Below are 13,873 nucleotides of genomic sequence, written 5' to 3' on the forward strand. Positions count from 1 at the left end.
AGGTTTATTCTTTATTTATTTTGAGAGAGAGAGAGAGAGAAGGAGCAGGGAGGGGCAGAGTGAGCGAGGGAGACACAGAATCCGTCAGAGCCATCAGCACAGAGCCCGACCCGGGGCTCAGACTCCTGAACCGTGAGACTGTGACCTGAGCTGAGGTCGGACTCTTAACCGACTGAGCCCCCCGGGCGCCCCGGAGCTAACTTTTGAACCCGGGTCTTAAGGCTCATACGAAGGCTCTCGTCACAACCAGCAGCGAGGGAGAGAAGGTTTTGTGGAAAGGCAGGGCCTCCGAATGGGCAGGGACCACAATTGCTCCCGGTGATGGGCTGGTGTAGGTGAGAGTCCTTCGAGAGTGTCCATCTGTGCTCCAGGGGCCATCTGAGCCGTGAAAATGCAGGAATCAGGCCCCTTCCAGAGTCTGAAAACTTGTAGCAAGATCTTGGGGGTCGGGGCCCACGACTGTCATGCCCACGACCGGAACCGGCCACCATTGCTAGCAGCCCCGCCCCCAGCAGTGCCTTTCCTGCGTGTGGCCCTCTTCCCAGTAGGAAGCCCGCAAGCTCCACTCGTCCGTGTGTAAAAACGTACTCACTCTTTCTGTTTGGAATGTGGTCTCACATAAATAACGGAAGAACATGTTAAACGTGTAATAAATCCCCCCCGACCAGTCGACTCGGGGGGGGGGGGGCACATTTAAATGCTGTTTACTTTTAAACTCCGTTAGCTATTTCTGGGTCGTGTAAATAAGTAAATGAACACTTGTCTCATTTCGATTGTGGGCACAGAAGCTTGAGAGACAGGCCTCCTGTTTTGACCAACGTACGCACAATTTCAGTGTCAGGGAGAGAGGGCAGGGCACCCCTTGCTGACAACATTAGGGAGCCCGAGGACACACGAGTAGGGAAGGCAGGTGCCGGCCGGCAAAGCCCACGTGTGGTTTTTAATTCCTTGACTTGCGCGTACGCTCCGGGGGCAGCAAACAGAAGCTATCCCCCTGGGATTCCTTATTCCTGTGCAGAGAGGGTCCCAGTGGGAACTATGACCATTTATTTGCTGTTTGTCTTCCGATAGATGGTTTGGGAAAGACACTCCCAAAAGCAGAGATGCCTTGCCGACCATGCCGCGCAGGCCGGGGGAGGTCTGTTCAGTCCGCGAGCCGAGTTCAGTGCTCGCCACGCGCCAGCCAGAACGCCCGAATCCCTCTGTGGACTTGTCCTCCTCCAGCCCTCTGGCTTATTTGTCAGATTCGCTCTGATGGTGACACTCTCTTCTCAGGAAGCTGGCAAAGAAATAATGGTCCCAAGTCCACATGCTGCAGAGAATAATCCAGAACAGGCTTTTATTTGGATATGGGGATAGTTTCTACCGGGGTGTTCCACATGAGTGAGGAGAAAATCAGGGGATCATACGTGACCCAAGGAGAGCACATCCAGCAGGATGGCAGACGGAGGGCGTGCGCAGACGGGGGGCGTGCACACCGGGCTCTCAGCGCTGGGGCTGATTCACTGATTCCCCCCCTTCCTGGGAACATTCTGAGATACTTACACCTGCGTGTACGATTACGGGAAATATTCACCCAAGATCCACCCGTGTTTCTAATTAGGACTTTGCAATAACAGCTCTCGTTCCTTTCTGGTGGCTTCGCTCTGGAGATGACAGGGCATCGCTGCGGGTCCCTCCGTGGCAGGACATCACTGGGGGTCCCTCTATGACAGGGCATCGCTGGGGGTCCCTCCATGGCAGGACAACGCTGGGGGTCCCTCTATGACAGGGCATCGCTGGGGGTCCCTCTGTGGCAGGACATTACTGGGGATCCCTCTATGACAGGGCATCGCCGGGGGTCCCTCTGTGGCAGGACAACGCTGGGGGTCCCTCCGTGGCAGGACATCGCTGGGGGTCCCTCCATGGCAGGACATTACTGGGGATCCCTCTATGACAGGGCATCACTCGGGGTCCCTCTATGACAGGGCATCGCTGGGGGTCCCTCCATGGCAGGACATCACTGGAGGTCCCTCTATGACAGGGCATCGCTGGGGGTCCCTCCATGGCAGGACATCGCTGGGGGTCCCTCTATGACAGGGCATCGCTGGGAGTCCCTCCGTGGCACCCACACCACCATCCAGGGCTCACGGCACACAGTCTCTACAGACGCCAGCTCCCCGTGTCAGAGATGTTTCTAAGTGTGCCCTGTGACTCCACCCGTTCTCGAAACCAATACAGGGAAGTGGCTCCCGTTCCTTAGGTGCCTGGTGATGCTCTCCCTGGCCCTGCCCGTGTACCCGTGTCCTCGACCGCTTTGCTGAAATCTCTTCCTCCATCCAGCCCCCTTCTCCCTTCGCCTCATCCAGAGGAGGGCTGGCGGGCACAGCAGTCACCCGCTGCTCCGCTGGAGGTGCCTCTCGGTATCACGTGGAGATGCCAGGGAAGCCGCGGTCCGCGGACGTCTGGAGCTCCGTGAGGGTCGCAGGGCCGAGATACACAGGTTGGAGTCGCTCTCCAGTCAGTGGCTCTCAAAACTACGATCCTGAATGAGACCCCCAGAGAGAGGACGGACGGCCCTTCAGTGTCGACACTCTCATGGCCCAGCCGCGAGGAGTGTGGGCTGCCCACAGCTCACAGCTGTGTCCCCTCAGGGACTGGCCTGTGGCCACAGGAAGTGCCCTCTTTGGGGAGGAGCCCAAGGCCTGAACTGGCCAAGGCCACACCGGCTGCCAGAACGGCCTCCGCAGCCCGGTCTCCACACGCTGACCATCCATGACCCCTTCCGTGGACGTCTTCTGTGTGCAACGCCCAAAGTCGGCACTTCCCGGGCCACACCTAACGAGCGCTCACAATGAGTGAGGAGCCCCTGTTTCTAATTAGGACTTTGCAACCACAGCCCTCCCACCCCTGTGCATGATTATTGTAATTATCTCTCAGGGACGGTTCTGACATCAGTGGCGTGGGATCCACAGACTCTCAGCAGTTAAGAATTGACCGATTGGAGCTGTATCCCTCTGCCCTTGTGGTGGCCGCTCCCGGGCACAGACAGGCGACCATCAAAGTGCTGGCAGGACGAGAGGTGGAAAAACAAGCCACAGCCTAGAAAAATGAGTGCCTTTGGTGACCGAAACTCAGCCATAGCAATTTGTCACATACCATATCGTCATTGTCATGCACAATACATTCCATAAATCGAAATCGCAAAATAGGTATTCAACATCTAAAAAGAAAAACAAGCAATTGATGCAAAGATTGTATGTCAAATCAGATGGCGTAGGGGTGCCCGGTGGCTCAGTCAGTTAAACATCTGACTGGCTCAGCTCATGATCTCACGTTCGTGAGTTCGAGACCCACATCGGGCTCTCCGCTGTCAGCACAGAGCCTGCTTCGGATCCTCTGTCCCCCTCTCTCTGCCCCTCCCCCACTGATGCCATCTCTCTCTCTCAAAAATAAATAACCATTAAAATATATACATATACATGTATATACATATGTATAATCATAATATATATATAAATATATAAAATCAGATGGCATGTATTTTTGGATAAGCCAAAATAAAAACAATAATGATAATATAAACAAGTTAGAAGTCACAAGAAAAATGTTGATGTGGTAAAGCAATCTTGGCAGAAATTTAGATCATAAGATGCCCTAGCATCAATGTTAACCAGTTTTCAAGCAAACCTGCTTTCTCGTGTCTTTGCCAAGGAATGGCTTCTACTGGCTTGACAGAAGTTAGTGCGGTAGGAGAAAGCAGGGACTCCGAGGACCTCTGTACTCTCCCAAAGAGCTCTCAAGAAGCCTGTGATCCAAGGAGGGAAGGACAGCGGACTGAGAGAGGACACAGGTGGACAGGCCAGCAGAAGGGCTTAGGAGGAAGCAAGAGGAAACCGTGAACAGAAAGAGTGGTGTTTTCTTAAATGTGACCCTACATGGGGGCATTTGCCAAAGGGGGAGCCTGGCTGCTGAGTCTGTTCCTGAAAAGAATAACAATAATTTAAGGGGCACCTGGGCAGCTCAGTGGGTTGTGTGTCCGATTCTTGATTTCAGCTCAGGTCATGATCTTGTGGTTCGTGGGTTCAAGCCCCACATCGGGCTCTGTGCTCATGGCATAGAGCCTGCTTGGGATTCTCTCTCCCCTCTCTCTCTGCCCCTCCCCTGCTCTCTCTCTCTCTTGCAAAATAAACAAATAAACTTTGAATTTTTTTTAAATAAAAAATAAAATAAAATAAAATAAAATAAAATAAAACAAAACAATTTAACATCTGGCCACGCTGAACAAGCTGTGACCGTACAGCCATGTCTCCTCGGTTCCGCCACGTGCCTCCGCTGTTGGCAGCATCCGGGCTGGAGGACGGTCTTCTCAGAAGGTCAGGGAGGGGCAAGGCGTTCGTAACATGAAGCCATTCTGAATGCGGCGGCCTTGCACTTCTGCCGTGTTCCTTCCTCAATGTGGTAAAACTCTGCTCTTGGGTAAGAGCCCGCGTCCCGAGCTCCCATGTTGGAAAGACCAAATCTCGTCTGTTGGTGAATGTAGTTGCATTCAGACACATCAGTAGACACGGACGCAAGTGAACTCGGAGACTCGCTGGACGTTCTTCAAGAAGGACCTCGACCCCAGGTTCTGCAAACGGGGTCCCAGATCGCAGGACCCGGTGGGGTGTCAGTGACTGACGCCTTTGGGCAAACCCAGAGCCCTGGCCTCAGGGCCACTGTCAGCCCTGGTCTGGTGTCCACGGTGGTTGCCTGATCCCTCACATGCTGGGAGCATGGCACACTCTAAGAGTGGCCACCACGGTTTAGAAACCACCCTGAGAATCCCTCTTCCCTCCAAACTAGCAATAAATCAAATATAGCCCTTTGTTCTCTGAAAACTAGCATGTAATCCTGTTCGGTTTTAAATTATTTTGTTACCTTAGTTACCGCCAGTTACAGTGGGGGCAAAAAATGAGGAAATGTTGGCAAGAAGATGCCACAGATTCAAAGTCTCTTTAAAAGTGCTCGAGGGGCAGCTGGGTGGCTCAATCAGTTAAGTGTCCGGCTTCGACTCAGGTCGTGATCTCACGGTTCATGGGTTCGAGGCCCGCATCGGGCTCTGTGCTGACAGCTGGGAGCCTGGAGCCTGTTTCAGATTCTGTGTCTGCCTCTCTCTCTGCCCCTCCCCTGCTCATGCTCTCTCTCTCTCTCTCTCTCTCTCTCTCTCTCTCTGTCTCTCTCTCTCTCTCTCAAAAATAAATAAACATTAAAAAAAAAAAGTGCTGAAGTCTAGTGCTTAGGCCTGGCTACTGCCCGTCCAGACTGGTGGCTCCGGGAAGCCATCTCGGGTGTTTGGACACTTAGCTCTTTACCAGAGTCAGGAGACCCTGTCCGCCACAGGTCAGATGGCAAATGGTTTCCGTTCTGCCCACTGGACGGTCCCCGATGCAGCTGCTGTGCCACACAAACAAACACAACCAACATGGAGATGAAGGGCACGGGGTGTGCTGATAAAACTTTATTTACAAAGCAGTCTGTGGGCCGATTTGGCCCAAGGGCCACCACGTGAAGCAGCCCGCACGACTGTGTGCAGGGTGGATTGTGTTGGACACCGCGGTGGGGCCTCAGCGTGACGGGAGCCCCAAAGCCTGCCTTGTCATCCTGGAATTCACGTATTTTGTTTATAATTCATCCCCTCCTTCGCCACCTCGACTGTGCCTGAAGTACACGCAGGTCCCACGCTAGTGCTTCGTGAGCGCTCTTGCACACAACGGGGCTCCCACCACAGCCGTGTGAGGGACACAGGACGCCCCGTGTCTGTAGAGGAGCCCCCCGGCCCGGCCGAGCCAGCTAACCCAGCACAGACCGCCGTTGACCCAGGCGGAGCCGTGCCACCCGCACCGTCTGCCCCACGGCCACTCTCAGCCCACAGCCGACCTCCGGGCAGCCAAAGGGTCGTCGGACAACAGAACGCAGGGGCGGGGGCACCGAGTGCTACAGTTATTTTGTTTTTCAGGAAACTGAGAGGGCGCGTCTGGTTCTGTCGAGGAGGCACAAACACGGGAGCTCCCACTCAACGTGACGGGTTTTGCTTAATAGGAACTATAGTGAGCGCACAGCCCAGTTTAAAGGAAAAAAGGAATCGATGACATTAAACATTTTTTATCTGACTCTCTCTAGCATATCCTTCCCCTCATTAAAAAAGCAAAAGGAAAACGTGAAAGGTTTCCACACACTGTCCTTGCCCAGGGCTTCACTCGAGCACCTGAAGGGTCTCCACCTCATCCTCGCGCTGAGCCAGCCCCGCAGAGCTCTGCACAGGAGGCTGGGCGTCTCTGCTCAAACACAGCGCAAATCGGGGGGCCGGCTCTTCAGTGTCAACCAAGAATTGCTTTAAGAAATGCAGACCCCCACAGGGTGCCTGGGGGGGGCTCAGTCGGTTGAGCGTCCGGCTTCAGCTCAGGTCATGATCTCACGGTCTGGGAGTTCAAGCCCCGCATCAGGCTCTGTGCTGACAGCTCGGAGCCTGGAGCCTGCTTTGGATTCTGTGTCTCCCTCTCTCTGCCCCTCCTCCACCCGCACTCTGTCTCTCTCTGTCTCAGAAATAAACATTAAAAAAAAAAAAAAAGAAATGCAGAGCCCCTAGTTACGTTCATACATCATCCTGTCCTTGCTAGAAGACACAACACACATATTTAGCCTAATCTTTTTCTTGAAATTCACTAAGTTGTTTGTTTTCCCTGAACCACAGTAGGCATACACAAACCTCCATCTGTATTGCGTGTTTCTCGTAAGGTGACGTGTTGGGGCCTCAGGCCTGGCAGGAGGCACTGGACCACTTACCTTCCCAAACATCCATTCGCTTCGCAAATGTGTGAAAGTATAAACGTAATTCATAAGAAATTCTTGAGAGTAGAGCACACCTCCTTCTTAAAGAGTTTTGATAACTTTACAAGGAGAGTGTCGTCTAATCACTATGAGCCCAGTCCCTGCTGATGCGTCTTGCTTAAAAAAGAAAGAAGAAAGAAGAAAGGAGATAGCATCTGTCGTAAGAAAAAGAGAGGAGTGGACGGCCCCCACTCTGGGCAGCACCAGGGTTCCTTATTAACCGTTCTCCCGCCATCACGAAGTAACGGCAGTTCCTCGTGTGGAAAACAGGCCCTCCGCCCCAAACCTCTGACGCCCCGCCTCCGGTCCACGGAGCGGATCCGCGACCTTCACACCAACACACTATTTACTCCAGCTGGTATCGCACACAAGAGCTTGCGCAAAACCGCGCTATTAAATTATATTCTCTGAAGATTGGTTGAGTCATTCTTGTCTTGGGCATAAAATATAATCATCCATAAACAGAAGTAGATGACGTTACAGAAACGAGAAAGTAAGTAGCGGATTTTCCCGTGATGCAGAGCGTTACAGCTGGGGTGTGGTGTTCTGGTTCATTAACGGCTGTGGCGTCCCGGCTGAAGGATTTAATAATTGGGCTGGGTGACCCGTGTCTATTCCGGAGGGGTAAGCTTTCCCCTTGTAGAAGAGCGGTGATTGAAGAGTTGAGAACTTGGGGTGGGGGTAAGGACCCATATTAACTTCTCTAGGGACAGCATCCAACACCTCTCCATTGCCCCCCCATGCAGCCACGGGAGACGCCCCAACGTCCCCACCTAAGACCTTTCCTGAGACAACGATGCCCAACGGAGTAGGCCCCGTCCTCCAAGGCTTTGTTGTTGTGACTTCGAAGGATGACTAGAAATTGGACAACGGCTCTGAAAAGCAGTAGGCGTCAGACAGGTGCCTGGAGACAAAGGCCGGAAGGGTCTAGAAATGTGTGCCTGGCACTGGCCAGCCGGCTCCCGTGGCCACGCCACTGTCCACAGGGATCCACTCGGCCACGCCACGCTCTGGGATGGCTTGCACGCCAAAATGCACGCGGTGTCCACTCACTTAGTAAAATGCCACTATTTGCATTTTCCCTTCTAATTTCCCCCTATTTAAGTAATTCAATAGTATTTACTTTACATTTGAGGTTGTAACTTCGGATTCTATCCCTATGAGGGCAGCTGGGTCCCGTACCTTGATACTCCCCCGAACAGAGTTCCTTCCAGCTTCGAGGGATTTTACTGTCACCAGTAGGGGACTTTGCACCGCTATGGAAGGTGCCACAGCGCATTTGGGCAGGTAGTGTTTGTGGGTGCGCTACTGGACTGCTTTTCCTTGGTGTCGGCTCCACACCTGGAGCTTACGGAGTATTGGCTCCGGCCATACGGCACCTATCTTGTGTCGAGTGCTTGTAACATCCCTTGAACAGCGCGATCTGTTTTCATTTTTGTGACGTAATACCAAGTCTTACACCACAGTGATGACCTTTTAGGCCATATCAGTATCAGAAATTCTACACCCATTTAAACGGAGTCTCCCAGAGGCCGGAAACGGTGACCCCCATCATCTGCGGTCCTGGTGGCTCCGGCGGGAACCAGGGAGTGCTCGCCCTTGACTGAGGGGTGCAGAAGCCAGTCCCCACACTCACAGCATCTGCCGCATTGAGGCTGCATGACAGCCAGTCCCCCCAGGGCCCCCTCACATCCCCAAGCCCAGAGGACCCTACACGACAACACTTGCCTGTCAAACCATGTGACATTTGCTTTTGTTTCTCCCCAAGGAGGAAACGTCGCGTCTGCACCCCCCCGTGCACCCGGGTCAGGAGCAGGCATGTGACAGAAAGGGGTGGCCGGGGAGGGCGTGGCCATCCAGGCCTCGCCGGGCTCCTTGAGCGACTGACGGGAAGCTGCTGTGCGCCCTGCAGGTGGGGGCCTGGCCGGGATGTGCCCCCTGCCCCGATGTCGCGGCCTTCGGTGTGGCAGGCGGTGCCCTCCTCCCTGATCCACCCCGGGCCACGCCTGTGGCTGTGTTTCCATTGGGGGTGAGGGTCGCGGGCCAGCGGCCCCCACATCGCAGGAGGATTAAGCACCATGGAGGGGCCCCGGCGCAGACAGGGCTAAGCTCATTAGGGCCGGCGAGGGGTGATTAATTTTTTAAATTCGGGCTGCGCGGAGGCCATTATACGTGCATTTGTGTCGTGGCTGCGTGGCCACGGCGTGGCAGAGATCTCCCCTCACCCCCAAACATCTAAATCCTCACATGGAAGTCGCCACACGCATTGATTTCTCCGAGAATCAGCGGGGAAATACGCAGACTTCCCTGGCACATGTGAGCGTGTAGAGAAATTTTCTAAGCCTCCTCTTGGGGACGGTGTCCATGGCAACAGCAGGCTCGGCTGGGAAGGAATTCTCAATTAGCACAGACACACGGGCGCTGGGTGTCACATTCCCGTGCACACGCACTCATTTTCACAGGGGTTTTAAGGTATTTTTTATTCTCTGGCATTATGTGATGTTAATATAATTTATTTTTAAACTGCTTATATTTATCATGCACAAGACTTTCACGCTGACTGCAAGCACCTGGAAAACGACCTTGGATGCTCTGACTAGGTGGGGACCGCAGTTAGACGCGGTGCGGGGTCAGAGCTCCTGAGAGGCGAGACACAGGGAGCCCCACTGTGACCCGGACAAGTGGCTTAGCTGACCCAGGCCTCAGGGCTTTGGGGTTAAACAACTAAATCTCTAAAGTGTGTTTATATAAATATAAAGAAATACAGATGTCTTTACGTGTATATACACATACACAACTGTATCTGTACATATATACACACACATTTCAACATACATTGTCAAGTGCAAACGCAGAACCGTGAGCCGCAGACGACCAGCTCTGCGAAGAACAGGAGAGAGCGGGGATCTTTCTTGTTCGGCTTTGCGGACAGTCTCTGGGAGGTTCCGTGAGCAACCAGGAAGGGCGGGCGCGTGCGCAGGAGGGCAGAGAGCCGGGCAGGGTAAATCCCTACCACGTCTGCTTTTGAACCGTGTCAACAGCTTCCCTACAAAAATTTAACTTAAAAAATAGACTGATGTGTTTCATCAGTGGCTCTCAAACTAAGGAGTAAATGACAATCCTCATAACAGCTTTGAGGTGTTATTCAAGCCTTTACCGACAGCCGACTGGCCAGCATCTTGCACGACAGGCGAGGTTCCTTAAAGGGGAGGTCCTGGGGCTCTGGTGCGCATAAATGTCGTGCCAAACAAGTCCTCACGGTGGTGGGGTGAGTGCGGGCTGGTAGGGACTCAGATAAAATACAGTGGGGATAAGGAAGCTTTCTTAGATGCGTGATTTCAGAAAGGGCACAGCCACAGGATGAAGAATGTGAGCTTGATTTGTCTGGCAATCGGAAGGAAGAAACCTAATCACAGATCCCGCCTCTCGAGAAAGGTTATGGCTGGTGATCCCTCTCGCCCAGAGTAATGCAGCACTAGCCGCCACTCTACGATTTACAACAACGCAATTCCAAGCCCTTTACGTGAAGCACTTTACATGCATTATCTCTTAATCCTCAACAACCCTGTGGATGGAGGGAGGGAGGGAGGGAGGGAGAGAGGGAGGGAGGCAGGGAGGGATTCAACGCCTAGGAGAACTCACAGTCATTTTATGATTCAAATTCCGTGTTACCTCTCTTAAACTTGGGCTCAGATGGGCTGAGCCACGGACACGCGGTCACATGGACAGCACATGGCAGAGGAGGGCTGGGTCCCTGGCGTGGAAGCTGTCGCGCCCGGTCCTGCCGGTCACTCACCCGCCGATGGGTGACAGAGAATATCTACTACGTCTGCGTGTTTTTGTAGACCTTTGACACGGAACTCACTCTCTTTCACGGCCCATCTAGACACATGTGCAACATGCATAAAATAGCAAGCAAATTTCATCAGGAATTGTTTTAAGATTATAATGGTTCTATATCCAACTCTGTTAAAGGGCCAGGCGAGCAGTTTGAAGGAGTGAACTCCTCACCCCCACCTGACCGGGAGTGCGCCTGGGCCGTGCGGCCTGCGTACCCCCGGCGGGCTGGCTTCCGAGGGTCGTTTCGTGCCAGTCTATGTGCTGCTGTATTCATCGTTCTCTTCTTCATCACCAACAGTGTGGCAGATATATTATTAAATTAGGTCGACATTTCGTGTAGTCTGAGATCCACTGTGCAGATTCCCGGGTATGAGTTTGAGCCAGGCCTGAGACGGGGACCGAGGGGCACGACTGGTTGAGGAGAAGCAACCGCAAGAGTCAGGGACAGACGTGGCACCGGGGAAGGAGGGCTGACCAGACGCACATCTGGCACGAGACAGCTGAATCAGAACTGTGAACTCCACTGTCTCTTTCGTGCATGTGCAAGTGTTACAACCTTTTGTCTCAAACCGATCTTTTCTTTCAAGCTCCCATCTCGCCGGGGCCTCTCCTTCTTCTCAAGATTTTTGTCCAAGTTCTCAGGGGCTCTCACATCTTATTGATGTGTGCATGGGTGCAGGGTGACGGGGGATGAGAGACCCCTCTGGTCCTTGATGTCATGGATCACAACAGCCAGAGACCCCTGGGCTGCCTGCTGTCCGTAGACTGTGTCCACTGTGCACCGTTCTGGGCCCAGGCAGGCCTCCGGGGACAGTCCTTGTTTGGGGTGACTTCTCCCAGACTGGTCACCGCAGCAAACACTGCCATCTTCTGAACCGTTTTGATTCAAGAACAGGAAGAGGTTTGTCCCCTGCCTCCTGCTGCCCATCCCCTTCCCTGAGACAAAACACAGAAAATCCAGGTCTCCTGGTCATCACCAGCATCCTGGGTGATGCTGAGCCCTGCTGCAGGGTAGGAGCGGGATGGGGATTGGATCCCAGACCCACTCGGTAGATACGGCTGGGTGCCAATATGTCCTATCTATGCTAATAGACAAATGTGCCCACTCAGAGTTCCTGGAAGTAAATAAACAGGTACAATTTGAATTTTTTTTCATTTTTTAATTATTTTTGAGACAGAGAGAGACAGAGCATGAGCAGGGGAGGGGCAGAGAGAGGGGGAGACACAGAATCCGAAGCAGGCTCCGGGCTCCGAGCTGTCAGTGCAGAGCCTGATGTGGGGCTCAAACCCATGAACCGTGAACTCATGAGCTGAGCCTACTTACTTAACCTAGTCAGCTATGAGCTTAACCTAAGTCACCCAGGTGCCCCTATAAACCTGCTTCTTTAAAAAAAATTTTTTTCAATGTTTTTATTTATTTTTGAGACAGAGAGAGACAGAGCGCAAGCAGGGGAGGGGCAGAGAGAGAGGGAGGCACAGAAGCAGAGGCAGGCTCCAGGCTCAGAGCTGTCAGCACAGAGCCGATGCCTGGCTCGAACCCACGGACAGTGAGATCATGACCTGAACCGAAATCAGACGCCCAACCAACTGAGCCCCCCACGCGCCCCTAAATACATAAACTAAGATTGCCAGTCTTACTGAGAGCTGTGTAGGTAATAAAACCCCCACCCTCGGCTGCACGGCCCCGTGTAGTTCACCTGCAGGGTCACGTCATTTGACATTGGCAGGCTATCTGGTGATCGTGGGTTAGCTGCAGGTAACGGCTGTAGTATTTTCACTCTTTGTTAGCAGACTTTAATCAGTGCTCAGAATGAAGCAGAATGGATTTTGGTGAGTAAATATCCACAGTCCACACTAAATAACAATTAGCTGTTAAGCCTAGAAGCAAATATGTGCTATAAGAATATTCTACAGAGAAGAGTCCGTGAAGAGAGGTGGGGACTCTGCATGTCAGAAGCCTGTTTTTCTTTGGACTAATTCTTTAAGGATATTGTTTGGAGACCTGTTTACCACAAACCTTTCTGAGGCTTTTTTGTATTAGCTGATGGTTTCCTAATTTCTCATCACCCCCCTACTTAAAACACACACACACACACACACACACACACACAAGAAAAAGCAGATGGGTCCAAACACGGAGCCTACAGTCCTGTGGCAGGACCGAAAGCTGAATGTTGGGTTGTATTTTAGCACACAGATGACTCCCTGACAAACAGGTCAGGAAGGTCATGAGAATCCGAGAAAATGAAGCCTACAGGTGCGCCAGCCGCGTAGCAATGACCATTTCGGCCTAAGAATCATGTTGTTGGGGGGCGGGGGAAGGGCACAAAGGAAGCAGGTGTTAGGCCTTCAGGAAAGCGAGGGGGCAATCCTGTGGTGCATCTGTCTGTCTTTGTCTCCGATCGCTAATGCTTGTAATGGGCTGCCTCGTGCTGCTGGTGCTACATCCTGTGGTCCCCGGTGGGCTGCGTGGGCTTCCCACAGATCCAGAACCTGCTTCAGGGGCTGCCTGATGCCTCTCGGGAGGTGCGGGGTGGAAGTCTGCAGCAGGCTGTCCAGCTCTTGGTCACCGCACACCCTGCCGGGTCACTTCACAAGGTCTGGTGCCAATTAATTTCAGCAGAATGTGGAGACACAGACAGAAAACGTGGAGAAACCCCACCTTCCTTGCTGCCTTGTGCTTCCGACGTGATTGCACATCTCAACTGCACCAAACTGGACTGTCAAAGCACAGCTTTGTTTGGTTCTTTTTGCTTTGTTTGCCTTTACAAAGGCCATCATACGTTAACGGAGGAAGTTGATGGGCCAGATAATTGTTCATTGCAGGAGCTTCCCTGGGCTCTGTGGGATGTTTAGCAGAATCCCTGGCTCCTACCCTCTGGATCCTGGGAGCACTCCGCCTCCTCCCTGGTTGCAACCCTATGAATGTCTCCAGACACTACAACCGCCTACCAGTCTAGAACACGGCACGACTCGGGTCACTGGAATATAACCATTCGTTTGAACTCTGCCCTGATGGCGGGACGCGCGATGTCAAGCTCCAATGTTGTGTGACTTGAGATTTGTGAACATGGTCTAATCTCCAAGTCACATGCTTTTATGTTCAGATTGTGTAAAATACATATGGCACTGCTATTGTGAAAGTGATGATGCCTAGCTCTTGAAAGATGGGCCACAAGAAGGG

The 13,873-nt window shown here is 52.8% G+C and overlaps 1 protein-coding gene and 1 long non-coding RNA gene across 16 annotated transcripts in view; one reads left to right on the plus strand and one right to left on the minus strand.

The window, feature by feature from the left end:
- The window catches only part of MYT1L (myelin transcription factor 1 like), a 427,126-nt gene that overhangs the window by 187,289 nt on the left and 225,964 nt on the right, over positions 1-13,873 (plus strand). The window lies entirely within an intron of this gene.
- On the minus strand, positions 914-2,733 carry LOC109498479. The gene is made up of 2 exons (XR_002155335.3): positions 1,546-2,733; positions 914-1,312 (listed from the first exon to the last, which is right to left on the minus strand). It is a non-coding gene; the product is annotated as an uncharacterized LOC109498479 (long non-coding RNA).

The sequence above is a fragment of the Felis catus genome, chromosome A3, assembly GCF_018350175.1.
Source record: "Felis catus isolate Fca126 chromosome A3, F.catus_Fca126_mat1.0, whole genome shotgun sequence".
Taxonomy (NCBI): Eukaryota; Metazoa; Chordata; class Mammalia; order Carnivora; family Felidae; genus Felis; species Felis catus.